Genomic DNA, 18,885 nt, shown 5'->3' with positions numbered 1-18,885 from the left:
AGGACAAAAGCAGATCTCCACGTGGATCATACCGGCTGTTGTCAGATACAAAAGCCTTGCTGGATTATTACAATTAATGGCAAAAGGAATATTTGGAAATGTAACCTGAGATTTTCTACTGACAAACTATACCAAAAGACACAAATAGCAGGTTTAAACCCATTTTTCCCCTAGTAAATATACTAAAGTGCCAAAAACTTTGGAAAAGTACTGTACGTACGTACATGCATACAGTAACTTCATCATGTTTTTTATTTTCTCACACCATCATGAATGACATATTTTTTAAGATGTTGTGTGAAGTTTTGAAAATATATATTTTAATGGTGTTATTGACTGTTTTTAGCTATTTGGTTGGACTTAGAGATCGAAGAAAAAAGGTAAATTCTGCTCAGTTTGCAGGGTGAATTACACAACTACGCAAAGATAAAGAAACCTGCAGACTACAGGGAGTCAGAAAGCAAAAACATGGTGAAAAACAAGAATAAAACCATAGCAAAGCACTACCATAATGGATTTAAGTTTGTGGAGTGTGTCTAATTTATTCATCATTGTGAAAGAGAGAGAGAGAGAGAGAGAGAGAGAGAGAGAGAGAGAGAGAGAGAGAGAGAGAGAGAGAGAGAGAGAGAGAGAGAGAGAGAGAGAGAGAGAGAGAGAGAGAGAGAGAGAGAGAGAGAGAGAGAGAGAGAGAGAGAGAGAGAGAGAGAGAGAGAGATGACAAACTCAGGAAATAGTTAGTGTTGGCCCAAAGCCTGGAGCAGAGCAAAACTTCAGTGCCACGACCCAGAACATAGCTCATAACCTGACTGTGCCTAACGTCTAACTGATCTGAACAACACACATCACATTCAAGTTCAGTTTTCAAGTTATTATTAATTAAATTCATTAAATTATTCACATTCACCAAAAACAACACCCTTTTATAAACAGAACCAAACCGTCCCCTAAGATGAATGTTAAGATTTGTACATTTGCCAGAGATAATGAGAAATGTTAACATAAACCCGGAGAAAGCTCTAAAATAATCTAATTGCAATAAATATTTGCACTTTTAAAATGTACTAATGTCATGAGAAATCATCATTTCTAAATATCCAACAGATCCTCATTGGAGAATATTAATAACACGGCAAGATGTATGGCACTTTCCACAAATGGTACACTTGATGTCCCATTACCATTAAAGCCCTGTTCACACTACAAGCGACTGCCACTGCAAGTCGCTATTGGAGGGCAGGAGGGCGTTCCCACTACTGGGTGCCTAGTAATGTTTGTGAGTGACGGATGTTACTCTATTTTAGACAACAAATATGTTTTCTTGCCGCGTAAACAACCATTTGTTTATATTTAGGCTATTTTAACGTTGTATCCTGTTTGTATGTTTGTCTGAATCGTTTACTTTATTTCTTGTCCTGTATAACTTCTGATACCGTTTAGGCTACTTATACTGTTATAATGTCTATAACTGATCAATAAAACTGAAATTTAACAAAAATAGACAGGGTTATGTCATTTTATTTTATATAGCCTATATTTTATATGGCCTCATTACTATTTTATTAGCTGTATACTGTTTATTTTATTGACTAAACTATTTACTATTACTTCTCACTTTATATTATAGTTACTATTTACACTGCACTGTAGTTGTACCATATATTATCATAGATAAAGGATCCATAAGTTATCTTTTTTTAATGCTAAAATCGGGTCTATCACAGAAAATGCTTTTTCCACAATAAGAAAACTATCGCAGCAACGTTCCAAAGCGGGCAATATGTATGCATTATGTCTATGCTCTGCACTTTCTTTTCTATCGAGACATCGACAACACAGCTGACACAGGTAAATACATGTGTTAGAAGAGTTAAGTCCACCTTTACATTGGTCTTGCTTCGGATGCCACGATGCCATCAAGCGGTATCTCTGGTCGTAATCAGCCCTTCACTGACCAATCAGCGTCCATTAGCAGAATGCTAGCGTGTTGTGGACAACAACAACTCAACCTGTAAGAAATCGTAAGGACATAATTACTCGATCACATTTATATTTATTCATTTACCTGACGCTTTTATTCAAAGCGACTTACAATTGCTATATGTCAGAGGTTGCACGCCTCTGAAACAACTAGGGGTTAAGTATCTTGCTCAGTCTCGCAGTGGGTTCACACCCGGGTTTCTCGCACCAAAGGCTTGCGTCTTATCCACTGAGCCATCACCCGTTCATTCTACTTTCGACCTATAACCCATGTTGAACTTGCAAAACCTACAATCAAATCTGAGATTTTTCAACGGCAATCGGGTGAAAGAGACAAATTTAGCCGTCTAGCCTCATAGACTCCCATTCATTTTGCACTCAGACGATCGCCCCCAGTGGAACTCTGGTGGAATTATAACCAAAACTCGCTACAATAGGACTTAATAGCCTATTAAGCCTATTAATAATAGGGAGTGGCCAGGCTTTCCATAGATGGGCTTTGGTCAGACTAAGCACTGAAGAGTGACGCGCTCCACTGACTTCATTCTTATTGGTTGTCGCTCCCAAAAGATCGCCAGACACGCCCCACCAGTTGCTGTCGAGGGAAATCGCCCGCTCCCCATCGAAATGAATGGTATCGTGTAGCTTTGTCGCAAAAGGCGGGCAAACACTGTGCAATGTCTGTGCGATTTTAGCATGCTACCTACTCACACTGAACAAGTAAATCGCATGCGATGTCAAGCCAAAGTTCATAAAAAGTTGATAGACCCCTGGATTGCGGCATTAGACGATATCATGTATCCAGAGATATTGTCAAAACTAGCATCAACTATCAATATCCAGATGATTTAGCATTTCCAATATGTGCATTAAATTATTATTAGTATTATTGTAGTGCTGGGCGGTATACCGATTCATACCGAATACCGGTGTATATTGTTGTTACGATGTTCAGTTTTAATATACCGCCATACCGATGTATTTAATTACACTTTCGGAACGAACGTCACGCTGCGCCACCGACAGTTTCAGACGGACCCTTTTCAATGTTGCACTTCTAAGCAGCAATGGTGAGGCGAGGGTAAAGGGGGGGGGGGGGGGGGGGGTCGCACACCGGACGAGAACCGCAGCGTCACGCAGCGCCACGTCTTTAAAATTCGAACACATTATTCTCTATGAGTGTACACACACCAGCGCGCCATTCGACGTCTGTCCACGATGCCCAGCGATGGCTCAGGACCGTGTTCAAAACCCTGCTGCACCACAGAGCGCCATTTACATAATTTTATAGAAAATTTAAATTATTTTTGTCTCAAATCGTTGCTGATGGATCCTGACTTCGCCTTATGCTGCAATATACATTTAGTTTAGCATTAATTTACAGAAATCAGCTGCTTAAATGACAATTGCTGATGTTACTGGATTTTTCAGGTGAGATTCTCAATTCATTCAGTTAACAGATGCTCTGAGGTAAAGTGTTCATACTGCACACTCATCAACGATTGTATTTTATTGTACAGTACAATCATAACATAGAACAGACATTATCTTAATTTCCTGTCATTAAACATTACAATATTGCTGGCCATACACTGATGAGAAAGTGCACGTCCGGTGTGCGGTGCTGCGCTTCTCGTCCGGTGAGCGACCCCCTTAAATCAAACAGCAGTGCTCTGGTGTTACGTTACAGGGATGCTGCAGAACTATGGCATTGTTTTCCTGTCAAATGTCGAGAGCGCACTACTGTAACGTGAAAGGAAATTAATATAATGCACGAGCACGAATCTGCATGCACGTGGAATATCGCGTGCGCTCTCTCAGATACACGCTGCTCTTGTAAGAATAGGTCTATTTTCTCTGGGCTCGCTGAGAGAACGTAGTCAGTGCAATCGCAAATCTCTCCGCTTTCCCAGCTAACAATTTTAGGTTATAAGAACGTTTTCATAACGTTCCCATTAAGTTATAAAAACGTTATTATGAATGTCCTAGGAACATTCAAAACGTCTAGTTTTTTAGTCGTTGTATTAACGTTCTTGCTTGGTTATAAGAATGTTATTAGAATGTTAAGAAATAACAATTTTAGGTTATACTGGACGATCCATTCTATAATATTAACTAATGACAATAAAATAACCCATTCTAAGTCAATTTATTGCAGTAACTCCTCTCAACCAGTAGAAAATGCTTTGAACACCTGATTATGCATGAAAAAAAACCTAATATACCAGAAAACCGGCTGAAAAGGGGAGGCCTAGGCTAATTTTATTATTAATTTCATCCGCTATTATTATTAATTTGCCACGTAATAATTTCATAGCACATAACCAACGTGGTGTGAGGATAATAAAATAGAAGCTTACTCCTCCTCCTTGAAAATTGTCTAAAACATTTGGGTCGATTACAATGAATTATAGGCATATAAATAACTATTAGCAGCCAATAATATGCCTGAACATTGCAATAATTAATCAATGAAAATTTAAAAAAAAAAAAAAAAACAGGTTTATTTCAAAAACATTGTTTAACAAAATAATAAAAGAGGCATTTCATCGCAGGTGGCTTGGAAGATGTGGGTAATATGGTTAATACATTCTGCAACACGAACTGGAGGCAAGCGATTGTCGATCGGGGGAGGTTAATCGCTTTTCGTTTATCCCTGTACACTGCATGACAAACGACAAAGCTGAAAATCGGAACAGAAAAGAGTCGTACGAGTCAGAAATCGGCTCAAAATCGGACGAAAATCGGAGTGTAAGGCCGCCATAACTGAAAGTATACTTTAATTTTTTTTCAGTAGATTGCCTAAAAAAATGACTATTTTATTTGTATTTTATTTTTTATTGATTGTGAAGTATTATTAAAATTGAAACTAACAATTTTATATTTTAACACATTTTATTTGATACAATTTATAATTTATTTTTAGTCTAGTCACATGATCCTTCAGAAATCTTTCTAGTATGCTGATGTTGTGCTTAGATATTGTAAATTACTAATAGTGCTCAAGTAATAGTATTAAGTATTAATTCTGACAGCATTTTTTAGCCTTTTAATATTTTGGAGGAAAACCTTATTATTTTGAATAGAAATGAGAAAGTTTAAAAAACAGAAAGTCCCAAACCACTATTATTCGGCACAAATTAGTGCTAAAACGTAAATTATAAAAACATAAGTGCAGTTTTATCTTCTTAAAATGTTTTAAAATATAGCATTTGCTCTTCATGTACATGGATTCAAAACACATTTTTAGCCAATCATAAATGCAAGCTTTTCTATGCAAACAGGACTTGCACAAACCCACAGTTGCCTGTAATGACAGTAATAATATCAGATGTCATGCTTTCAGCATGCAGTATGACAGGTCTCTATTGTGGTTTTGCGTCTGTCTGTCAGACCTGCTTTGAGAGGCGAATCCCATCCTATCGGCACCCTCAGCACTGTCCTGCTGACCCAATGGGTCTCTCATCTTGCCTTGAGTGTGAACATGGACTTTAAATGTGCCGTATCCTTCCCAGCAGCCAAAGTTATTCTCATAGACATGGTGTCTTTGAGGGCTCATGACCTGTGATCACCTCTTAGACTTCATCTGTCTTAGCTCACTTCTCTCACGTCTGTCCTGCTTTTCCACCTGAAATCTGCCACATGTTTGTCTTGTAGAGGTCACCGGGTTTGTGTCTTCCCAATGATTTTGGTGTTACTGAGTCACCAAGGCAACCGAGGGACACGTCTGCAGTCCCTCATCCTCCAGCACAGACCCTTATTTCTTGTCACTGGCACAGTCTATTTCAGGGCAGAGATTTGAACAGCCCTGACTCTCTATATTGATTGTTCAGCACCAAAGGCCTTTCTATAAACTCTCTTTTGTACTACAGACCAGGTTGCCAGCAAGCTGAAGCCCTTGTCTGATAGACTCTCTGACTTATGCAGCACCGGTGAACATTTATGCTAATGTAGTCAGGCCTCGGTGAAAACCGCAGGCTTTCTGCTAAAACGTCCTTGTATACATACAAGGTGAAAATGGGGATGTCATTTAGCTGAGAGGGAAGAAAATATTTCAAATTTATAATGTGAAATTTGTAAATGTGAAATATTTAAAGCAAACAAATTCGTCAACTTTACTGTGTTTTATAAACTTGCTGGTAGACAAATTTCACTCAAAAATAAAGGTTCTTAAAGGGATTCTATGCAGTTTCCCCAACCCCAACAACATGTATTATTATTCTGGATGACCAGCCGCTGTCAAAACTGAAATGCCGTTTATTTAACAAGTGTTTATGGACTTTAAATTAAAGATATTATTTTCTTATATTATTCATATAGACCTTATGTAGCCCCGCCCCTTCAGCGCTGCGCTCGTTGTCTTTTGACTTCCGGTCTGTATTTTGACAGCGATCTTGCATAGGTATGAATGAACTGCTCGTAAAAAAATTCCCGATCGACATTTGTTAAGACATCTGCTTTATGATGCTTATGATAAACATTACAATGCTCATGATAACTTTTGTTAACTCTACAATAAGTAAATCCACTTCACCAGCTAATTACTCCTCGACAGCGATGCGAAATATACAGAGCAACCGCAAAAACTGAAGTTCAAAGACAATATTCTAAAGATGACGGCGCCCACGTATCTCCGGTGCATAAGGTCTATAACAATTTTTTTAGATTCCTAGATTTATTTGTGGCACTTTTTTTTATAGTTTTTATATACTTTTTTAAAACTATGTTTTTTCAGTTTACAGTATTAAATGTGTGGTTGCATTTTAAGTTGTTTTTTTTCACTTAAGAAAAATAAATAATATATTGCTGTGAAATGTATGTCAGATATAAAATAATCTAGTTTACTGTATGTATTTGTTCATGTCTGAAGCACACCATAATATGATTCTATGAATTCATACAGTGCTAGTATGAATTGCAACGGTATAGATACTGTACACATGCAAGTATCGGATCAGTACTCGGTACTATCGGCCGATACTCTGAGTCCAGGTATTGGGAAGGGAAAAAGGGTATTGGAACATCTCTAATTGTGTGTGTGTGTGTGTGTGTGTGTGCAGCGAGAGCCCCCCCCCCCCTCCCCCTCTGTTTCTCTAGCCTCTGACAGGCCCAAGGCTGTTACCAGATAACACTTATTCAATTGAACTCTCAATATGTGACCACTCCCAATTAGCAGCTATATTCTCTCAGCATCCAAACACTGACTGTTCGATAACAGTCCACATAGAGAAAGAGAAAGAGACAGACTGCCGTTAAACAGCCCAATTATACAACATATGAATATGATTTAAAGAAAATAGAGCTTCGTTGCAAGATGAGTTAACATCAGTTACTGGAAGTCAGTCTGTGTTTTCGATGAGATTTTTGACTACAGGCCAGTTTACAAGGTCATAACCCGTCAGTGTGAATCACATCATTCCATGTAGCTCCATCTATACACACTCACAAATACAGACAAATCTTTTTTTATAGCAAGCAACGCACATCTTAGTGATGCCTCTGGGTGGCAATTTCCAGTAATGTGCACAAATTCAGATACTTGAATAGGGAAAGACCGAAATCAACTAAATTTGTTTTTTTGTCAAGCTTAATGTTGAACAAAACATAAAATATGACCAAAAATTGCATCAAATTTCTACCCTTAAAAAAAAAAAGATAATCTACCAATGTTTGAAAGGCAGTGGATTAAAATATGTATGAGATAGCTGGAGAGTTAGGCATTGACAATTACTGTTGGGTAAGTTGTGCAGGGCATGTTGAACTTTTAATAATCGCTCATTCAAGCATTACTAGAGGACAGGTGCAAGGTTTCTGAGGACAAATTGAAATAACCTAAATATTAATGTCTCCTGATTACCTCATCTGCTTTTTTTATAGCTTGTAACTGCAAAATAAAAACCAGACTGAAAAGTACTGCACAAATATAGTATTTGCATATTGAACATTTACTTTTTACAAGAAAATATCAACATCAATGCAATTCAAATTTTAAGTTATTATGCACAAATCTCTCACAGTGTTCAAATGAAACGTACACCACTGTGCTGTCATAAAATAACATTGCTAAACCAATTCATTTGCCTGATTAGACAATATTGGACATTAAAATCCCAAAATAATATTCTGAGCATACCATCTGTTAATAACTTGCATTTGGCCACTAACAAAAATAGAACAATGCTGCAAACGGGTAAATCATGTGTTTTGTTTAAAAGTATTTATTTATTTATTTTGGTGGCCATTTAAAATTATTAAATTGTATTAGGCATTTATGAGCCTGACCTCATCGCCATTGGCTTATTGTAAAACCATGTCAACCACTAGTTAAGACCACAATGCTTTTGTCAATAAGCTATTTTAAAACGCCATTTCCTTTCCTTAAGTCGGGGCGATAGCTCCAATGAGCATTAAAACGTCTTCCATTAATTTTTCAACAAGTCACACATTCTCTCGTTACACCGTCTTTGATTTAGGTCATAAATACACTAAACAGGGTCAAATCCTCAGTAAATAGCCATATTGATCAAGATGTCATGCTTTTCAAGGTTGCAAAGACATTAGGACCATTCTTGTGATAAAGACGACATTCTGATGTGGAGTAATCACACATCAACACCTCATCAGCAGTTTCAGGTTTTGCACTCCCATTTGAGAAATCCACTCCACAGCACACCAAGTCAGTAATCCAGCGACAAAACCAGCTAAGCTGAGAACAATAATGACCTTAATTCAGTGTGCAAAGATTATTCTGTATTGCATCAGAGGTGGTCTGCAGAGGAAACACTGGAGAGTTCCATGAGTAATCACTAACAACAAGAACTGCAAACCCACGTGTCTAAAAAATCTCTCCTCTGTTTTCCAAGATACAAATCTTACACAAATACACAGTTGTATCAGAGAAGGAAGAGATTGCTTATAGCAACACAACATTACTAGTGATGGGAAGTCTGATTCTTTTCCGCAAACTGGTACTTTCAAACAACTTGTTTCAAGGAACCAGTAAAAAAAGTGATTCAGTTTGTTCATCACACAATGACATCAAGTATGTGTATTACTCCTGAAAAGTAGTACGGATAGGAAGATTAAAGTAGAGCGCCGCAGTGATGGCTGGCTTGTCGTCGTATTTACTCTCTGAATAGTCTGCAGTGGCCATCTCTGTTCGAAATCTGCAATTGCAGTCATTCGTGGAATTATCAACTTCATGCGAGTTGCACTTCAACACCCTCGAGACGACACAGCGCGGATGAACACAATGTTTGAGGAGAGTGTTAGGCTGTTAGTCACCGCGGCGGTGTGGATTCTGGCATTCAGAATCACAGATTCTTTTTGGAAGTATGACCAACATAAGAATTTTCACCAGAAAATGTAATCTAAACTACCGGTAGCAAGAAACATCCACTTTTGTTCTGGTTCTGACACTGCAGTAAATCACTTTGATTAAATCTAACAATCACTTATAACTTAAGTTATTATATATCACTGAAAACAGTGAAAAATTATGCTTTGTTCTCAAATTCTTAATGTTAACAACAGTAAAACGATATAAATACTGTTCGTTTTCTCACAAAAAACGCTCGTTTCGTCTAAGGCCATCAATGTGTACTTACATTTACGAGTCATTAAATCATGTTTAATTTTGACTTTTCTGTGCATGCTTTTTGGTGGACCCCCTTAGCCTCCAGTGTATGACTGATAGACAACAACGGTTTGACTGAAAAATGTCAAAATTGAAAATATTGTGGAAACAAAGACACCTACATCTTGGATGCCCTTGAGGTATGCTAAAACATATCAACAATTAATTTCAAAGTTAACTATCCCTTTAAGACAGTGTGGTGCACTGGGGCACTATACCCTCAAAAGGCCCCCTATATTCAAATATCTTAATTCTAAATGTACATCAATTAATTGACAGCGTCAAATCAGGTTTTCCCAAAAATATTCATAAATCTATCAGGTTTCTTACCTTTACAGGCATGAAAGCGGGTCAGGGGTGAAAAAGGTTAGAAGGCTAACAGGGGCATAGTGGTAATGTAATCTTTATTTATTTATGATTTATTATTATTGTTAGTGTTCATAAACAAGTTATCTATGGTCTTTTAATAATTTCAAGTTAATAATATAACAAGTTACAAAAAATATATATTTTTAAAGCTTGTGTCATGTGGTACCCCCTAATTGTGAATGGTTGGTGCCCCTGGCACTGGCCCAAGTCCCCTTATGGATAATCCGGCATATCACAAATGCAATTGTATTTTTAAAGCACCCAAAAATGATGTGAAATGCAGATGCTCTGCATGTTGAAAGCATATGAAGTGAATACACTAGTCTAAATCAACTCAGCTTTTCACATGAACCACGAAAACTCATATTAGCAGCTCATTGGTTATCCGAGTTTGATCTGTTTTCTCAGTTAAGACGACTTGTTATAACCATTAACCGACTCTTGACTAAAAAGATAACTGCTATCAGATAACTGCCATCAGATCACTGTTATATTTCCAGTGTATTTTATTTGTTGTACTTTTTGCCACCTTTACAAAACCCTCAGTTCTCAGCATGTCGGACATGTCTGCAATGTTCCCAAGTCAGTGCACTCTGTTGGACTAACTGGAGCCCTGAATGAGTTGGCAAAAACTGACATCATTGCATAGGATCATATACTTCAGGATATTGGTTCATTTCCAGGTGACTGTCAGGCACATCCGAAAGTGAGTTCTGATTGAGGACCTTGCCTACATCTTTGCTGACTCAAGCCACGAAATGTTCCAGTCTGAACCAGCTGACTAAAAATAATCAGTTCAAAACAACGTTTCAATCGCAAACGGACAAATCTACCCAGAGACGAGAAAAAATGCATACATTTTAAACTGCTTTTTGTGGACGTAATGTCCTGAATTCTTACTCCATGGCACAGTATCAGCCTACAGCCATGGAGCAGATTACTCCCAAAAAGGGACCTCTACTTCTTTTTATGTGGCAGCTCCATCTTGAAGCTTCACAGGAAGAACTTGGGGCAAAAGCTAACGCCGAAGTAGTAAGAACAGCTGCCCATTTTAGCAGGCAGGATTATCGGAATGTGCTGCTTCCTGATAAGTGGATTATTACGATATTTCTCCATTTCACTATGTGGGGTTGAAGCACATTACGAAAACCGCAATTTATAAAATCAGGGTGTGCTGTCTGGATTACAGAAGAGTGAGTGTGCTTCTGTATTTCAGAGTATTGAAGCCCCCTCACTCAGCACAGCCATAATTACCCATCAGCCCTCACCACATCACATAATCTCTCCCTCTCGCCTTCCAACATTAACATTTACATAAGCACTGCAGTTCATGAGGCTGATTTTGCTAAGACCTCAGCAATGTTGTTAAATGAGTAGTTCACCTAAAAATGCTAATTCTGTCAACATTTACTGACATTCATGTTGTTTCTAACTTATCTTCTGTGATGCAAATTGAGACGTTTCGCCTAAAGTTCACATAGTTTTTCTTAAGCAATGAATGTGGATGGCGACCAGAGGATGTCAACAACAAAAAATATCATAAAAGCACCATGAAAGTAAACTATGCAATTTGTAACTACTGTTAGACAAACAAAAGTCAAACGGAATAGAAATATAAGTGAATTTTAAGCCATTAATTAGTGAATAATTTTCTTATATGCCACAGTTCTCAGATCAAAATCATTTCATTCATCTATTTCATAACCACTCGTGAAAATAAATTAGTTTAATATGCACAAATTAGATTTGTAAGATACAGTGGAGAGGAATTTACTGCATGAATTATGTACTTCTGTCTGTTACACATCCAAAACTACTTCAAAAATCTTGGAAGATTAACTAAGTGTGATTATATTAAATAAACCCTAATTTAAAAAATAAAACATTTAAAAATATTTTTGTATTATTATTGTCATTATTATTATATAAATTCAAATAGACAACTGTCACACTTATTGTATGGTGTTGTCTGTGTGTTTGTTTGTAGAGAGAGAGAGAGAGAGAGAGAGAGAGAGAGAGAGAGAGAGAGAGAGAGAGAGAGAGAGAGAGAGAGAGAGAGAGAGAGAGAGAGAGAGAGAGAGAGAGAGAGAGAGAGAGAGAGAGAGAGAGAGAGAGAGAGACCTGCCTAAAATCTCACTTTGCAAGAAAAATTAAAACATACAAAATGGTTGAATGGCAGGATTGTGAGTTTTATGTAAGATCTTTTTGAGAACTATTCCTTAAAAACCTCTAATGCATCTTTAATGCATTGAAATTTGTACCAAGGTCTTATTTTACATTTCTAAAACTCTCATTATATTACAAAATTCTTTCGTGTTCGGATCTTTGAAGCCGTGGAGTGAAAGAAGTCGTAATGTTTATTTTCAGCTTTATACTGTAAATTGCCTCCCTCACTTGCTGGGTTATCTGAAAGCTCAGTTTCTCAGCCGAAGGGAAGCCTTGAATGTTGATCCAATGAATGAGAACATTACAATAAGGGTTTCTATGCATGGTTATGTAATTGAAAAATAAGGAGGTTCAGGTAAAATAAAATCTCCTCAAGGACGTACAGAGCACGACTGATGAAGCGTGGAATTGTAATAGCCTACATATTCATGCACTAAGAAGAACAGTGGGTGACTGTTTATTTGAATTAAGGGGTGTGACTAAGAGAGCCCCCATCCAATAGCTGCCACCCCACGGCTACAAGATACAGCATGGGACAACATGCAGGAACCTCAACCCGATCACCACCTGAATTTTGACCTCTGAACCCACTGCCTCTAATGTACATTCAATGACACTTGAGCTATATTCAGAATGGAATACTATCTCACTACTCACTGCACTTCACACATACAATGTATTCTGCAATTTTTTTTTTTTTTTTTATGAAATAGTATGCCAAGGGTGCATCTGTGAAATGTGTTGAGAACTGAATAAAATACTTTTATAAAAGTATTATATATATATATATATATATATATATATATATATACACACACACACATATACCACAAGGTCAAAGGTCAAAAGTTTAGAAACATTAAGGTTGTTTTAAATGTTTTTGAAAGTAATCTGTTAATCTCATGGCTGCATTTATTTTATCAAAAATACACAAAAAATGTGATACTGTTAAATGCTAATGTTTCATTTCAACCAAATCAAAATGATTTCTGAAGACCATGTGACACTGGAGTGTGTGTGTGTGTGTGTACAAGTCCCACAGAGTCATTTAGGAGCTCTCTCGTCTCATATATTTTATCTTGTTTTGGTGCATAAATCTATTTAATTATTCCTAGAATACAGCTGTGATTCAATACACTGAGGAAGGCCTTTGAGCCAAAACGTCTGTTTTATTTCCCTGTGAATAATGTGAAAACATATGAAAAAAAAAGTGCCTTAAATAATTTTGAGTGTGGATCACACTTTGTATTCTACACACACACATCACAAAATATGGAATTTAACATCAGTTGTCAAATGATCGTAATTTACACATCTCATAAATGTGTTTAATTTGCATTTTTAATACAACTTTATGTAAATTTATCTTGAGTCTTGTCAGTATGTCAAATAATGAGCCAAGAAATAAAAGTTCAAAATAGCTGTAATATTTTACTATTGACACATTTTTTTCAGATCATGGAATGTAGGTAGAGTAGAATGGAGTGCATGTTGTATGCTGGGGGGGGGGGGGGGGGGGGGGCATAGAACATGTAATAATCCAATCTGCCAACAGAAATGTTACACATGCTGACACGCATGAACACAACACTCTCGTCCATAACAGAGCTGTGTCTTTTTCGTTTTTTTTCAATAATATATTGAAGCTAAAAATTATCCTTAATCCAATGATCCAACTACACCTGCAACACGCTCTGGTTTGCTTTGGCGATGAAAAAACAGATTATATCAGCCCATATTTATAGGCCCAGGCCACGCCTGTTTCAGCAGGATGTGACTTAGTAGTGGGCGCGAAGCACCCCCATTGGATCTGACGTCACCAAGGGCTGCAGTTGCCGCAGGACAGCCAATAGTCACGCGAGCCGTCTTGCATTTGTTTGCAGCAATGCGTTGTACATTAATTCAAAATTAAAGATCATTTTGGCTTCAATATCTAAGATATTACACAGTACTCGTTCTCTCTACTAGAGAGAACCTTGGTTATAATAGTAACCAAGTACGTTATCATGGCAGTTCTGAGCCGGGAATATCCAGACCTCCAGTGACAGATCACATTTGGCAACTGTCAAAATTTCAGGCGAAACAAAAGGTGCTTACAGTGAGACAAAGTATAAAGAGGTTTGGAGTTTTTTTTAGAAGACAGATGGGTGTAGTTTAGCCCAAATAATCCATAGACAACATCCTCCTTTTTTCCATGCTGTTCTCTTCCCTGAACATGCCCTGCACGTACAACACCGTCAAAACACGTTTGCCGATGTGCCACTTTATAACTGCTTTGAGAGAGACAATTTGTTTGTTTTATAGCAAGACCTTGAAAGTTTTGAAAGAACTATACTGCCATGTAATCATGCCTTTTCCATCTGCCACTTTCCTGTGCATGTATGCGGTTTCACAATCACTGCAATCTAAAAGAGCAGAGACAGAAGCTGCATGTGTTACTACAACCTGCTCAGACTTTCCACCCTTGTCACAACCGTCTGATTCATATTGTGCACAAAACTGTAAAACACCTTCTCTATATGGTGCATGTCTGGTCTAATATCACTGGTTGACTTCATTTCCAGAAGTAAGAGTGGGTCAGTCAAAAATATCTCGCATAAACTTGTGCACACAACGGGGCCCTTTTTTTAAATGTAATTTAATAGATTGACATAGATTGGCTCTTCTTGCCATAATATTTTCTATTTCCTAATATTTGGAAATATTAGTTGCATATTTCAGTTCTTATAATGAAATAAACTGTCATCGGTGGAATGAGCACAGTTCTTCACACTAGCTGAACCAATAAATTAAATAAAAAAAGAATTTCAGGACATAAAGCTACCAAAATGAGAAAAGAGACATCGGTAACGCTTCCTTTTACAATCCAGTTACCCATGTAAACACTATGTACTTATTTTAGTAACTACAGTTACTAGGTAATAACTAGTACTAACCCTGAACCTACCCCTAAACCTACCTCTGTTTCATGTACTTACCTCATATTAGCCAGTACTTTCTAGGTAAGTACACTGTAAGTACCCTGTAAGTACTGTACTGTAAAAGGAAGCGTTACCGAGACATCTAGGTGGAAGTTGTGGAGAAATTATATGCATTATTTATGCCTTTACGCATGCATTTCTACAAATATCATACAATTTAATTCTACTCACAATACAATTTAATTCTACTCACAATGCATGATGATATAGTCCTGTTTAAATAACCCTACATAAATATTTCAATACTGTGATGTGTAGTGATGATGTCTCATCCAACCAGCCTGGTCTCATTGTTAATACGTAGCTATTTTACGTTTTTGCAAAGATAGAAAACGTACTTTTTAGTACGTTTGGATAGATGCTGAAACGTATAATATAGACGTATCTGCAACATTTAAACGTAACATTATTACGTTTTTACAGCTACAAAACGTAAACTATTTACGTATATTCTATATCATAAAGATATCTGGATAATTTCCCTTTTTACTATTTTATAGATAAATGTAAGATCCCGTAACCCTAATCCCAAACCTAAACATACCCATTTTATACTTAATATAAAAAAGGATAAAACGTAACAGACAGGTGTTGGGAAAGGGCAGTTTTATTAACAATATAGCATTAAAATATATTTTGAGCCACCTACTCCTACCCCTAAACCTACCATAACAATTCCTTAAAACTACGTAAAAAAACTACAATTATGAAGAAAAACATAACTAACAGACAAGTATAATCACAATAATTTATTTATTGCGAAAATGTCAAAACCGATACCAAAAGCCGTTCACATGATGAAGCGTTGCAGTCGCAGTCTTCTCTCTGGCAGTATTGTAATAGTTTTGTATGAAGTACAGAGCAGAAATTAAATTACTAATGAAAATGTTAATCCGGCTTCGGTTGGTTCGCGCTTCTCCATTTCAAAATTCAAAACTAAACTAACCAACCGTCTACAGTCCTTCATGTCGCAAACTGTGACGAAGGAGGGAAGAGCCAATGAACGTTTGATATCGCTGCCGTAAAATATGACGTATGGGCGCAATATTTGAATTTGAATTCATCACCAGCGCGGGGTTTGACTTGTAACGTTACGGTACGGTCGCTGCTGAGAATGGAGATCAAGACTGGATAAGAGGCTGAAATCGCTGAATTAGGAGTTGTTTCTTGCAAACAATATGGATTCTAAAGATTTGGATTACATCAAACTATTAAAATTGATGTCTTTTGTGAATTTTTGTTGTGTTTTATAGGAGAAAACGCTTTATGTGTCTCAAGGTAAATAAACTATTACAAAATGGTTGAACGAGTAACGTTAAAGAATGTATTTTTTAAGGTTTTATAGTGTATTGTTTAACACCATGCAGGCGAAACGAGCAAAATGTTAATATTTATGAGTATTATATCAATAATGCGACTGAAAACTTCATTAATAAGACAGTGGGATGCAATAGTCAAAACATAATGCTACGATATTAATATGCATAAATTGTGATACGTACAATGTGTACGTCGGTGGATTTGTTCATACGTAAATAAATTACGTTTTTGTGCTGTCAATACGTAAATATTTTACGTTTTAGTACTGTAAATACGTCAGTATTATACGTTTCTGCGCATATAAAACGTAATTATATATACGTATGATAGAAGGACACTTTACGTACACATACATACGTATTCTCATGAGATCACGTTGCATCCAACCTGTCACGTAGCAGGTTGAAACAGAAGGAAGCAGGATCCAAATGCAGCAACCGTAGTACTTTTATTAAATAAACTAAATACTAGACAGAACTCAAAAAACTCAGACACAGAGAACAAGATCAACATCCAACAAGATCAACATCCAACAAGATCAACATCCAAGATCAAGAACCCACAAACGCTGTAACAAGACACAGGGTTTAAATACAGAGACTAACAAGCTAAACAAGATAACAAGAGGGAGTGGTCAATTAGAAACACCTGGGGATACCAATAACCTAGAAAAACTACAAAGGACTACAAAACATTACACAAAACAGGAAATAGCTAAAGTTCACACAAGACAAGAGAAACAGACAGGAATCATTACACAATCATTGATCAGTATTCCATTCGCCACACATATCTTTTCCGTTTTGTCTGACTTGTCATTGTATTTTCTGACTTCCTCATTTGTTTGCAGATTTGTCTTTGCGTTTTTTGCTGCTTTAAGAATCTATTGTTTTTTTTTAACTTGTTAATTTGTTAGTCTTTCCATTGTGTTTATAAAGAGAGAGAGAGAGAGAGAGAGAGAGAGAGAGAGAACAAGGATTAAACAAGGATTACAGCAACAGCTAGACATCGTAGAAAAGTACTGTCAGAACTGGGCTCTGGCTGTAAATATGAAGAAAACTAATATCATGATCTTCCAAAAACGCCCAAGATGTCAGGAGAACAAACATCAATTCACCATCAATAATGACGTCATTGAACACAGCATGAGCTATACCTACCTTGGTATAACCATATCAGCATCAGGGAGTTTCAACATGGCAGTGAATGAACTAAAAGAAAAAGCTCGAAGAGCTATACATGCAATTAAGAGAAAATTCTATAACTTCCAAATTCCAATCAAAATCTGGCTTAAAATATTTGACAGTGTCATCCAGCCCATTGCGCTATATGGTAGTGAAATATGGGGTCCACTCAGTCATCAGAGCTATACCCGTTGGGACAAACACCCAACAGAATCTCTTCATGCAGAATTTTGCAGATACATTCTACACGTACACAGAAACACACCAACAAATGCATGCAGAGCAGAATTAGGCAGATACCCCCTGATAATTAACATCCAAAAGAGAACACTCAACTTTTTTAACCACCTGAAATCCAGCCCCCAAAACACACTTCACTCCAAGGCCCTCCGAACCCAGGAGCTGAGCCCAGAAAAAAGTCCCCTATGTCAACTGGTACTAAGACAAACTGCCCCACATCAGAGACAGTCTGAGCAGCCTCAGAACAACACTGCCGTCCAAACACCAATCAGAGTCAAGCAAATCATAGCACAATGCAAAGAAACCTATCTGGAACATTGGAAAGAAGAAACTAAAAGCCAAAGTAGACTAGAATGTTATCTGACCCTAAAAAGAGAATATAAATTAGCAGAATATCTCTCTACTGTCAGAGATAGAAAGCAGAGACAGATCCTAACCAGGTACAGGCTCAGTGATCACAAACTGGCAATTGAAACAGGAAGACACAAAAAATTGTGGCAACCAAAAGAAAACAGAACGTGTGATCACTGTTTGACAGGTGAGGTTGAGACGGAGATGCACTTTCTCCTAAAATGTGAAGCGTTCAAAGACACAAGGGACCTTTACTTTAACAAATTTAACTATATAATCCCAAATTTCATAGACCTGGATGACATTTCTAAGTTAAACTTTCTCCTGGGAGAAGGAGACAAAACTTATCTTGCTGCCCAATATATTCAAACATGCCACAACCTGAGGGGCAGTGAATGAGTGATCGACGCGCACGCGCGCACGCACACGCAAATATATCCAAATATTGTGTTAAGTGTTTATGTATGTGTGTGTGCATGTGTGTGTGTGTGTGTGTGTATATGTATATATATGTGTGTATAGAGTATTTGTATATGTTGTATATGCTTTGGCAACATTGTTTGAAAAACTTTCATGCCAATAAAGCCCCTTTGAATTGAATTGAATTGAGAGAGAGAGAGAGAGAGAGAGAGAGAGAGAGAGAGAGAGAGAGAGAGAGAGA

At 37.2% G+C, this 18,885-nt stretch overlaps 1 long non-coding RNA gene across 1 annotated transcript in view; it reads right to left on the bottom strand.

Annotated features, from left to right (window-relative positions):
• Nucleotides 1–18,885, bottom strand: part of LOC120461983 (uncharacterized) — a 157,954-nt gene that overhangs the window by 114,116 nt on the left and 24,953 nt on the right. The window contains exon 3 of the long non-coding RNA XR_016145449.1: nt 1,878–2,006. This is a non-coding gene — a long non-coding RNA (uncharacterized LOC120461983). The remainder of the gene's footprint in view (nt 1–1,877; nt 2,007–18,885) is intronic.

The sequence above is a fragment of the Pimephales promelas genome, chromosome 10 (genome assembly GCF_988280905.1).
Source record: "Pimephales promelas chromosome 10, fPimPro1.hap1.1, whole genome shotgun sequence".
NCBI lineage: Eukaryota > Metazoa > Chordata > Actinopteri > Cypriniformes > Leuciscidae > Pimephales > Pimephales promelas.
The sequence above is the reverse complement of the archived record's forward strand: the minus strand, read 5'-3'. Positions and strand labels throughout refer to the sequence as shown.